At 44.1% G+C, this 13,108-nt stretch overlaps 1 protein-coding gene across 1 annotated transcript in view; it reads right to left on the bottom strand.

Moving 5' to 3' along the window:
* The window catches only part of LARGE1 (LARGE xylosyl- and glucuronyltransferase 1), a gene marked incomplete in the record, with an annotated part of 377,692 nt that extends 364,919 nt beyond the window's left edge, over window positions 1-12,773 (bottom strand). Inside the window, 1 exon segment of the mRNA XM_034777934.1 lies at window positions 12,137-12,773.
* Between the last annotated feature and the right edge of the window lie 335 nt (window positions 12,774-13,108).

Genomic DNA, 13,108 nt, shown 5'->3' with positions numbered 1-13,108 from the left:
TCCTTTGGGATTAGAAAGAACCTGACACATGGTGAAATGGGTTTTCAATAACCCCTCACTATATTAGACTTGGTTGGCTGGATGGAAGCCAAGGGCTGGAATGCCTAGAGAGAACAGTCTTTGGCTTCTAGTTAACCAGTGGGGTGTTGCAGAAGCACTTTTATTACTGGTTTGGTGAATTTAATTATAGAGGAAACCACCAGTTATTGGGGATTGCCTGCCCTATTTCTTGCAGTCTGCCCTGAGTGTGGCATTTTCAGTGTGGTCCATCCCAGGCACTCAATCACACCCCATCCCCTCTGCAGTAAGTAAAGCTTTAACATCAGTAATCTGTTCAGAATGAAGGACCATTTCCTTTGCCATCCCTCACTACCTTAAGAATTTCTAAAAGCACCAATCTCTGGTAGCATCAAGGCATTAGATACAAAATTGTGATTTGCATAAGTTTGTCCATTACATGCCCTCCTGGTTTTCAACTATTTTCTTTATCTAGGATGCTCCGTTGCTCATTAGCCACAGTGCAAAACAATGTGTCATGCAGCATGCTGTCAAGTGGACCAGGTTCAGGCTCATCATGGGCTCTGGTAATAAAGTAGTTCTATGCTGAGGACCCGCCATTGAGAGCTCTCTGCCCCCAGAAGTTTCACCCTATTCTCCGTAGGCCAAATATCACAGCTGAGCTCAGTTCTGTTCATGGGCCATAGATGGAGAAACAGTCTCTAAGAGCAAGATTCTGCCATCCTTATAATGGATAGTACCTCATCCCATGATTAGCTGCATTGACTTCAGTAAGTCTACTCACAGAGGAAGTTACTAGTAAGCATAAGCAGTGGCAGAAACTGATGCCACAGCAAGATACTGTATTTAAGATCCAGACAATTAAGGGTCTGCTCCAAAGCCCATTGAAGTCAGCGTAAATATTCTCATTGACTTCGGATCAAGCAGTGGCACTTTGAGTAAAATGATCAGGAACCTGAATTAGATCCAGATAGGAACTGGAAGCCAGTGGAGCATGAGGAGCACTGGCATGATGAACTCACTTTGATTTGTATATCTTAGAAAGCATGTTGTTTGCACTAGCTAGAACTTTCACAGTCATCCCCAGGCAGAGTGAGCTGCAATCAGTGACAAATTCATGAATCACAGTGAGTAGGTCTCAGAGTAGCAGCCGTGTTAGTCTGTATCTGCAAAAAGAACAGGAGTACTTGTGGCACCTTAGAGACTAACAAATTTATTTGAGCATATGCTTTCGTAGGCTAAAGCCCACTTCTTTGGATGCATCATTCCTCTGCGATGTATCCAAAGAAGTGGGCTGTAGCCCACAAAAAGCTTATGCTCAAATAAATGTGTTAGTCTCTAAGGTGCCACAAGTACTCCTGTTCTTTTAGTGAGTAGGTCTACATCGCACAGGAATGACTAGCTGAAGATGGAAGAAAGTATTTCCTTGCCCTGTGACAATCTGCTTATTTAGGAGCAGCAGTGAGTCTAATAAGAACCTCAGACTATGCACTACCATGAAAATAAGAGAATGGATTCTCTCTGCAATGGCTGAAGTCAGTGTCATAACCCACTCCTCTAAGGCTAGGTCTACACTACCCGCCTGAATCAGCGGGTAGAAATTGACCTCTCGGGGATCGATTTATCGCGTCCCATCGGGACGTGACAATCGATCCCCGAATCGGCGCTCTTACTCCACCAGCGGAGGTGGGAGTAAGCGCCGCCGACAGAAAGCCACAGAAGTCGATTTTGCCGCCGTCCTCACAGCGCGGTAAGTCGGCTGCGATACGTCGAATTCAGCTACGCTATTCACGTAGCTGAATTTGCGTATCTTAAATCGACTCCCCCCTGTAGTGTAGATGTACCCTAAGTGTTTCTCTCTTCCTAGCAACATTATCTGTGTCTTGCCAGAATACTACTGTTCTGTCCACAGCTTAAATTTTTACCAGCAAGTTATAGCTGCATTCCTGATTTAAAAGAGACATTATGGACCCAGTCCTCAGTAATCAGAGAGTTGTTATATGATGAATTCAGATACTGTATGCATGTGTCATACAGCTGAGGGGAAGGGAGGGACAGGAAAACACAAGGGAACCTGGATTGCCAGCCATATGGGATGGTTGACTCAGCACCTGCCATGTTAGATTCATTTCACCTGCATAAATTACCATCACTGGACAGATGCAGTGGGGATCTGTCTTCATCCTGCAAAACTAGCTTCTTTGACCAATTTATTCTAAGATTATATTTTAGTATTTTCAAGAAAAATATAAAGTTAATACAAATAAATACATGGTTAAGTCCCAAACCTACAATGCAGTCTGCTAGAGTGTCACTGTCTGCCAATGGATCACAATGCCGGATCTTGGCCTTAATTACTATTCCACAACACTTAAGAAATCTACTATTATATAAATTAGTGTTATATAAATGACTTAAGATCAAAATGACAATAAAATGACAACTGAAAAAAATAAAATAAATACAAACAGTAACAGATATCCCTTTGAAGCACCTCAATACACATCTATCTCAGCAAACTGTAAGCACCTCTAATCAGGAGCTGTTTCTTCCTATGTTTATGAGGAGAGATGAATAAGACTGGGACTTTTCAGCTTGGAAAAGAGATGACTAAGAGGGGATATGATAGACAGATCTATAAAATCATGACTGGTGTGGAGTAAGTAAAAAAGGAAGTGTTATTTACTCCTTCTGATAACGCAAGAACTAGGAGTCACCAAATGAAATTAATAGGCAGCTGGTTTAAAACAAACAAAAGGAAGTATCCTCCATGAACTTATCTAGTTCTTTTTTGAACCCTGTTATAGTCTTGGCCTTCACAAGATCCCCTGGCAAAGAATTTCAAAGGTGTGGAAAAAAATACTTCCTTTTATTTGTTTTAAACCAGCTGCCTATTAGCCAGGATAGGCAGGGATGATTTCCCTAGCCTCTGTTTGCCGGAAGCGGGGAATGGGAGACAGGAGATGGACCACTCGATGGTTGCCTGTTCTGTACATTCCCTCTGGGGCACCTAGCATCGGCCACTGTCAGAAGACAGGATACTGGGCTAGATGGACCTTTGGTCTGACCCAGTATAACCGTTCCTACATTCTTGTGTATGTATTCTGCCTAGCACACTAGGGGCATGTCTACACTTACCTCCAGAATGATCGATCCAGTGGGGGTCGAAGACACTATAAATCGACCGCCGAGCACTCTCCCGTCAACTCCGGTATTCCACCGGAGCAAGAAGCGCAGGCGGAGTTGACGGGGGAGCAGTCAACCTACCGCAGTGAAGACACCGCGGTAAGTAGATCTAAGTATGTCGACTTCAGCTACTTTATTTGCGTAGCTGAAGTTGTGTAACTTAAATTCCCCCCGCCCTCCCCTCCCCAGTGTAGACCAGGCGTAGGACTCGTCTCTCAGTTGCCGCCTCTAGGTGCTACTGTAATACAAATAAATGCAGAAGAACCACCACTTACTACAGTGACATTTGCAACTCCATTGTTTCAACCAGAAAAGTCAAAATGTTTTTTTCTAAATCACGTAACATTTGGACAGTCAGCCTATAACTTGAAGACTCAGGGGCCAGTTATCTGCCACTGTCAAGTTGACAAGACCAAATGTGGGACAGACCCAAAATAAGGAATGCAACCAAAAAAAAAAAATAATTAAAAAATTACCCATGCTAGAAGCTTAAAGTGCTCTGGCATTGATTCCTTTCATGTCAGTGACTCTCTCTTTCTAGCCTTAGGATTTTTTATTTCTGACATAAATAGCTTTCGACAACAACAGTGAGGGGGGCAACCAAACCTGCATGGAACGTAGGAAACTTTAGGACTAAAATGACTGACATCACTCAAAATGAGGGACATTTGAGAGATTTGTTCTCTCGGGCTTTGCCCCTTAGAAAGTCATTTACCCAAGTGCAAAGAAAGTTTAAAATGCTACCATTAATGAGAATGGAGAATTCCAACCTAGAAGCATTTTACACCTACTCTGCATAGGTATAAACAACTCATTGGAGACTCGGACCCCTAATGTTCATTTATAGTGACTTCTGCCTATCTCTACACCAGCTACTAGCTGTCTATGCCAACTTAGTTCTCCGGTGTCTTAAACTAGACTATTTTGACAAAGAATATTAAATTACAACTTTAAAAGAGCAAGGAAATATTTTTCTCCAAGCACTTTAAATATTTTATTTCCTTTCAGATATTTAAAAGGTAAGAACGCTAGCTTATTCTTTTGGCATTTTCATTATCTTGGAAGCAGAGTATATCATAAAAAACAGCTCAAATAATTTTTTAAAACCCTTTTTTACAACTGGTTTACTTTTTGCACTTTTATTACTGCGCTTATTTTTATTGCTGATAATACTTAGTCCTCCAACGAGTGCAGGGGACTGGACTAGATGACCTCTCGAGGTCCCGTCCAGTCATATGATTCTATGGGTACGTCTACACTACCCGCCAGATTGGCTGGTAGTAATTGATCTATTGGAGATCGACTTATTGCGTCTGGTGTAGACGCGATAAATCGATCCCCGATCGCTCTACCATTGACTCCGGGACTCCACCACAGCGAGAGGTGGAAGCGGAGTCGACAGGGGAGCAGCAGCCATCGATCCCACTCCACGAGAACGCAAAGTAAATGATTCTAAGTCGATCTAAGAGACGTTGACTTCAGCTACGCTATTCTCGTAGCTGAAGTTGCGTAAGATTGATTCTTCCCCCCCCCCCCAATGTAGACCAGGCCTTTGATTACTTAATATTGCAGTAGCACCCAGAGGGATCAACCAGATTGGGCCCCATTTTATTATCTACTCTTTACTAGATGTTTGTACAACAGTACCTGCCCCCCAGAAGAACTCCCTTTGCATAGGAAACACCCTGGTCAATTTCAGTTTCTCATGCACTAGTAGCACAATGGTGTCATTTATGTTCCCTGTGATTAAATAAAAATTTTAAAGCTTCTGCCTTCTCTTCCTGCTTCCCCCATTCTTCATTTATTATTTTTAAAAATAAATGAACACATTTAATATATATTGAACAACATGCAAAAATTAGACCTAAAGCCAATAGACAGTCTAACTTCAGCACGTCAGACTTGTCATGCAAGTAGTCATAAAAGAGACCTTTGAAGGAAAATTTGCTTTGAAACACAACCTTCTTCATTAATATATAATTTTGGGGTAGAAATCCATTTCAACCTCTTCTTCCAATTCTGTGCTCAACCTATTGTATGATGCCCTAAGTATCTAGGATCAGTCCTGTGGAATAACTGGTGGAAAGGTTTCATAGCTTTGCTGTATAGCTTTTTGATTTTGTCCTTGTGTGTTTCTAGTTCTTTGTTGTTAATTAGATCACTATTTTTCCACTGAGACTGTTACAATAGTGTAATTAACCTGTAATCTCACATGACCCTCCAAAAATCCCCTTCCAGTTGCTTTGGGATCTTTAGTGACTCTCTAGACTCCCTGCTTATGTAAATGAGTGCCGCATTCTATTTTGTCCTCCTTGTGCTCAGTGGAAATTTCAACATTCCTGTGGTAGTTGGATGAAGTTGTTGATCCACTCCCAACAGCTTAAAGCAGTTAGAAAGACAGCTGATCTGGGTTCCTGGGGAGTCTGCATGTGTGAGAGAATTCTCTGGTGGCACAGGAGCCACTGCCACTACTCATAGATCCCAAGACAGGGGTGTGGCAGGGAGAAAAAGGGCCTGGCCACTGTGTCTGAGCATCCTGGCAACCCCCAACAGCCACAATAGCCCCGGGCTGTTGTTGACAGCCAATGTTTAGCACAGCAGCCCTGAAGCGGCTCTACTTTACAAAAGGAACAAGTCAAGTGGCAGGCCAGCCCCAAGACTGGGGAGTGTGGCTGGTGACTTAAAGCCACCTTCATTGTCTCCCTCTCTCCCTTGTATTCCTGAGCTGTGTGGGTGCTTGTGGATGAATTTTTTTAAAAAATTCACATAACATCCTTTAGGCCCATGTTATATGCTACGTCTTTCTCAATGAAGTTTGAACAGTGAATGCCCAAACCTCAAAAGTTTAGGATGACTGCACCCAAGAAGTTCTTATTTTTTAAAAATTATGTATTTTTGCTGTCAGAGCAAATGGCAAAGACCTAATTATCATACTTTTCTCTGCATTTCCTCAGCAGCTTGGTGTAGAATCAATACCATTAAGTAAGGAGGAATCTTTTCCTATATGAATTCTTAAAGTCATTATCAGGTCATTTTTCATAAAAGGCCAACAGTCTTGCCTTAGGGCTTGTCTATATGCCACAGCAATCTGCGCTAGAGAGGTGTGATTTCTAAAGCATATCAACATGCTGCGCACTAACTGATCCATGTAGACCCTGCTGGTGCGAACTAAAAGTTCCTTCGTGTGTATTAACATGCATGACATTAACATGCAAGAGAGAACATTTAGTTCACGCCAGTAGGGTCCACATGGGCCAGTTAATGCACAATATGTTGGCGTACTTTAGCAATCACATCCCTGTAGTGTGTATTGCTCAACCGTGTAGACAAGTGCTTAATGTCAATGCGGATTCTTTCAGTCTTTCAGTCTTTCCTGTAAATTTTCCTCTTCCTATTTTTGTAGTACCTACTAGTATGCCAGTGAGTTTAAATCTCTCTGAAGGAGTACACCCAAAGCTAAGTGCTTCAACCATTTCTCTAAATTGATCATTTTGCGCAACACTGAAGGTGATGTTGTCAGCATAAAAGAAGGTTGCAACTTTCTTATCAAGTTAAAGCCTTTCATTTATTTTTATGGCATAATCATTGATTGAGCTATGTCATTTTGGGGTGGTTGTTGAAGATGAACACACTCTGCTCCTGAATGAAACTGATGTTGAACAGCTGCCTGAAAAGCTACTGGAAGGCCTGGAACAGGGATTTAAATGATAATATTTCAATGTTAACGATAGCATCAGAAGTTTCTTCCTTGCAGGATCCTCAAACTCATCACTGTTCCACTCTTCCACTTCAATTAAAAAAAAAGTATTTAATGCAATGGCACATTTGATCTTGAAGAATCCAAATAAGTGCAGAAAATCTAATTTTTTTGAGATGAGCACAAATCCTTGCTCTCTTTGTACTAAAAATGTGTGGAAATGTCTACATTTTACTGTAGAAGAATAGCGGTATTGCCAACACCAAACATTTCAAAATTCATGAGTCAGGTTCCAAAAAATCATAAATGTTGGATTTTTAAAAACAATAAATGTTGGATTTGACTTTTGGTTATTTAGCCATTAGGTTTATGTTTTTAACCTGCTCTCTGTAACCCTGAGGTCTAGGAACTTAAAAAAAAAAAAAAAAAGCTGAGATTCTCATATAACTACAAAAAGAAGAACAGGAGTACTTGTGACACCTTAGAGACTAACAAATTAGAGCATAAGCTTTGCTCTAATTTGTTAGTCTCTAAGGTGCCACAAGTACTCCTGTTCTTCTTTTTGCGGATACAGACTAACACGGCTGTTACTCTGAAACCTGTCATATAACTACATGACTCCAAGAACTGGGGCTTTAAGAAAAAACAGAAAATACTGCAGGAGTTGGCAACACTTGAGTGATCATTTTTCATTACTTACATCCATCCAATGACTTGTTTTCTTCCACTATCTTCAACTTCAGATATGTGGAGTCAGACAAATTCATACACTGATGTCTGGTAATTTCTTAACATTATTCATCCATTTGCAGTATTGATTAGCAGCAGTTTATACTAAAGATAGAATGAGAAACAGCTATCAAGTGAATTCAGTAATGTGATGACGGAAAAAATGAGTCGTAGACAGCTTTATATAAAACCATCTTACTGAGCTGCCCTGACCACCTTCCAGAAGTTTCTAGATTCTAGCAAACCAAACCTCACATTACTAGTTCAAAACGCCACCCACTCCCCTCACTTCCGCATCCCATGACAATTTATTCCTTCCATTAGCCATGCCTCTCTCTCCAATGACTTTACCCATTCCTATCCCTCTCCTTGTGAAACCTTGCCAACCTTGTGAAATAATTGGATGAAACCTCCGCAAAATACAGCATGGAAATCAGTACAGAGAAAATCAAGCAGATCACAAACAAACATGACTGGATCAGCTCACATGTAACTGTCAGTGGACAAGAACTGGAGACAGTGAAACATTTCAAGTATTTGGGGGCAATCATCACTGATGAAGGATCCAAGGCAGAAATACTGGCAAGAACTGCGCAAACAGCAGCAGCAGAGGCCAGTTAGGAGGAATAAGAACATCTCCCTGGAATCCAAACTGAAACTGCTGCATGCATTGGTCATCTCCATTTTTTTGTATGCGTGCAAGAATGGACCCTTATGGCAGAACTTGAATGGAAAATACAGGTAGTAGAGATGAGATACTTCTGTAAAATCCTGAGCATCTCCTACTTCAACCACGTCACTAATGAAGAAGTCCACAACATCATCACCCAATGCGCAGAGTCATATGAAGACCTCCTGACGACCGTGAAGAAGCGCAAGCTGATGTGGTACAGCCATGTAACAATATCATCTGGCCTATCCAAGATCATCCTCCAAGGGACAGTACAGGGGAAGAGAAGAAGAGGTTGACAGAAGAGATGGACTGACAACATAAAAGAGTGGATAGAAATGGACTTCGCAGAGACTCGAGCACTGACACACAATTGTCAGGGGTGGAGACAATTGGTTGATTGCTCATCAGTGATGGTGCCCGAACGCCAGTGATGGTGCAGTTATGGGAGTGATGATGATGATGATGATATTCACCATTGCTCTGTCTATACTGTGGTTTATTAGGGACCACACCTGGACTTTCAGGTAAGCTCAATAGCTGGCACAGGCTATCTGACATATTGCTATTCAATACTACTCGCTATTCTCCGTCCAGCAACCTTGGTGCAAATGCCTCCAAAACCTGAAAGAATTACTGTCCTGTTGTATAATCGAAACCAAAATCCAACCTGTCTTGTGCAAATGGAGCACAGAGCTGCCATACTCATATTAGCTATTTTGTTAAAGATCTAACCACACACTGGTACCAAAATATCTGCAAATTATGCTTCCTTCTTAACTATCAGTTAAAGGGGGTACTTACTAATGCACTACATCAGAGATGCAAAGCACAGCACAGACTTTGAGCATTAAAGGTAGAGGGGACAGAAGGAAAGCTAACCTGTGCCACAGTGGGAGATTAAAAATACCAATCTAATTAGCCACCAGTGATTATGCAGCCACTGAAGAGTTTACATGCCTTGCAGGCCAGGGATTTTCCAATTTAGGATTTCCAGTCCCAGGGTGCCTGCGCAATGAGAATTTTAAAACCTGGATGTATCTATCTATATTTTTTAGTCTTCAAAAGTCTAGTTCATATGCCAACAGTGGATTTTTAACCTCATTTTTTTATTTTGGTAATGGCTAAAAGACTTCAATAGAGTTCTTTATAAACTACGCTTCAATAGCCTAGTTTTATTTGTAGCAGAAACCAGCATTTCTCTACTGGAGTTTAGTTAAAATATTTTTTCCGCTGTGAACTCAGCACTTACATTTACACATATTGATTTTCCTTTCAAGTGTAGGACCCTAATGGTGTTAGTGAGAGAGAGCTGGGGGTCTTCATGTGTATTAGTTTGTATTACATTAATTTTTTTGCTTCCACCATTAGAGAAAGAAAAAGTTAGTCCCCCTAGTGTACTGTTGCAGCAGGATGTTAAAAAATGTGTGTAGCAATGCACTGACTACAGGGGTTGGCAACCTTTCAGAAGTGGTGTGCCGAGTCTTCATTTATTCACCCTAAATTAAGGTTTTGCGTGCCAGTAATACATTTTAATGTTTTTAGAAGGTCTCTTTCTATAAGTCTAGAATATATAACTAAACTATTGTTGTATGTAAAGTAAATAAGGTTTTTAAAATGCTTAAGAAGCTTCATTTAAAATTAAATTAAAATGCAGAGCCCCCCGGACTGGTGGCCAGGACCCAGGCAGTGCGAGTGCTACGGAAAATCAGCTTGCGTGCCGCCTTCGGCACACGTGCCATAGGTTGCCTACCCCTGCTGTATATCCACATGTAGTAACAAAACTAGCTCTCTTTTTTTTTAAAGCAAAGGATACGTAGGCGCTTAAAGAATCTACAGTGAAACTAGGCAACCTTTCAATCCATTTATCAATTTTTCTGCTGTTCCTCTTTATGGGCAAATGCAATAATAAATGTTGTACAAAGAAAATTAATCTGTATCCAGGGGATTTCATTAAATAAAAAGTGTGGACCTGTTGGGAATTACCAACTCTGGTTTTAATACAGTATTTTGTTTCAGATTGTGTTCTAGCCCAATTCTTTCCCCTTTTCAATGCAGTAATCCAAGGAGAGCTGCAATATTTAGAGATATCTGACTGTACTGGTATTTCTCTCAAAGTCCACACCTTTTGAGATAAGAAAGTAATGGCATTTAGCCCTAGAAACACACTTTCCTCTAGCAATTTTAAATAGATGCTATACAAGCCAAGTTCTACACTCAAAAGGGAAGATCAGTACAGAAATCATATGAAAACTGTTCAGACTCTTTTTCCGGTCCATCAGTTAATTCTCACCAATGTGACAATGTGTGACTGAAAAATAAGGTTCCATTTGCTTTTTGGCAATAACCCACCTCCAAAATAGAAAAAGAAAGACGCTGCATTCAGGTGAAACTCCTAAGTAGTAAAGAAGATTGCTTGGTTTGATGCTGTACCAGGGAGTGAACTTGCTTTCATACTAACCAAATCAGATGGTCTTGTAAGCATATAGCACAAAATAGGACTCTCTCCAAAAGCGCTTATAGAAGAGATTGTCAAACTTCAGGTTACCTCCACAGAGGCAGCAAATTGCTATGTGTTCCCTAGGGAGTTCAGTTTAATGAATTAAATGACAATTCACAGACATGGGATAACAGGAGAAATCTGTCCAAGTGACACACCTAGCGGGGGCTGTGTATGTGTGGGTGGGGTGCATCCACCCCCATTATCAGAATGTTCCAACCAAAAACAGTCATTTAGCCCTGAATTAACAAGCATGATAGAATCTGTTCCCAGAAAGTGTCCTGTTTCGCTAGATTGTCTATCAGGAGTAAGTGACTATTTAATAAATGTAGATAGATGGAAGTTGTTTAAAGCCTATTGATCCTCCAGAAGAAGTGGACAAGGCTGATAATGAACTTAATCAATTATATCAAACCAGCCAAAAAGATCTCTTCTTCAGGTGTTAAAGTGACCTTCCTGGACACAGGCATGAATATTTTAAGCTATTTGATGGCACAGTAAAAAGACATTGAATTATCTGCCTTGTCTAATATACTAGAGGCATGTTTTTTTTCTCTCTCTCAGCCCCCCCCACTTTCTATACAGTGAACGCTGTATTGTGTGAGCCCCACTCAGTCTACCTGCTAGCCCCCCAAACTGAAGTCTACCTTGCAAAATAGTTGAGGTGTAGAAAGTTCTTACAGACACATACTGAGCTATGGAGAGACTGGCATACAACAGAATAGAAGTTTTACTCAAATCCCACCTGCAACACCCTTCCCTCTTCTCCCAACTCCCTCCCCTCCCCCCCAAAAAAGTCTCTCACCTGTTTCTCCAACTCCACTAGCGGGCTCCTGTGACTTTAAGGAAACCCCTCCGTGCCAAAAGGCAGAAGCCCAACAGTACAATTGGCAACGGCCACCTTTCTGACTTTTGTAAGTACGGGGCAAGACACGAGAAAGAGAGAGGAGAGGGGACAACAAATGAAAATAGTCCCACCAGGAGTTGATGCAAGGAAACTCTTTGCTCAGGTCTTGGCCAGCGGACTTAAGTGCTAAACCAGATGAGGGACCCTTTCTTCAGATAAGGCAAAGGGAGGGGATCTGTGCCTGGAATGCGCTTTCCGAAAGGTATCCCGGTTTGAGCATCTGGTCGGCGCCAGATTTGATGGGGATTAAAGTCCAGGATCGAAAACAATACCCCCCCCCCCCGGCCTTTATTTGTCATGCTGGCTTGAGAGGGGGGCGGGAGAGGTGGTGAGACATCCACGATTTCTTTCTTTATCCCTCCCCCTCCCCACTTAACAAACCATTTGTCTCTAAAGCAGCAGCAGCAGCGACCCAGCTCAGCACCTTACCTTCTCGGCGCGGCTGCGGAGAAGCAGGGGGCTGTGCAGAAGGTGGATGCCGGGCTCGCGGGCTCTCTCTTTGCCCCTCGGGACCGGTGCGGACACAGGGGCAGGCAGGACGCGGACACAGCCCCCGCTCCTGCCCCCAGCACAATGAAGCTTTTCCTCCTCTGCTGCGGGGAGGCGGGTCCCGTTCAGTCCCTGCAGCCCGGCGCTCCGGGGGGGTCTCTCCAGGCAAGGGAGGCGCCGGTTTCCCGGCTCTTCATGGGACGCGGGAGCAGCCAGGAGGGGGGCCCCCTCTCCCTCCGAGAAGCGGAGCCCACGGCTCCCTCCTCTCCTGCCTGCCCGGCTCTTCTTCAGGGCCTGCCCGCTCGCTCCTCCATGCTGCCCTGGGATGCAGCCCGCCGCCCCCCTCGCCAGTCCCCGGCGGCGATGCGCGCTGTGCACAGGCCCGGCCCGGCGGCCAGCGGGACCCGGAGGCGGGGGCTCCGGTCCGGCCTCCTGCCCCCTCCCCGGGGCCTGCAGACAAGCTCCGCGGGGAGAGGAGGCCCTGCCCCGGCCTGGGAGGCGGCGGGGAGCCCCGGGAAGGTCACGGGCAGCGAGGAGCCGGGCTGGGAAGGCTCCTCCGGCGCCGCTCCCGCTGCTGCTGGCCCGGCCTCAGCGGCTGCCGGGCGCGACGCTCCGCCCGGGCTCGCTCAGTGCCTGCTCGCGCTGCCCGGCTGGGTCCCGCTGCTGCCGGGCTGTCCCCGCCGGGTCCCGCTGCTGCCGGGCTGCCCCCGCCGGCTCTCTCCGGCTCCCGGTGCCAGGCTGCCCCCTGCGGGTCTCCGTGCCAGGCTGCCCCCGCTGCCGCCTCTCCGCGGGTCCAATGCCAGGCTGCCCCCTCTGGCGGTGCGGCTCCCGGTGCCAGGCTGCCCGCCGCCGCCGCGCGCCCCGGGCTCAGCGGCAGCTGCAGTGACTGTGTGTCTGTGTCATGTCTGTGCA

The sequence above is a fragment of the Trachemys scripta genome, chromosome 1 (assembly GCF_013100865.1).
Source record: "Trachemys scripta elegans isolate TJP31775 chromosome 1, CAS_Tse_1.0, whole genome shotgun sequence".
NCBI lineage: Eukaryota > Metazoa > Chordata > Testudines > Emydidae > Trachemys > Trachemys scripta.
This window is presented reverse-complemented; position numbering and strand designations above follow the sequence as displayed.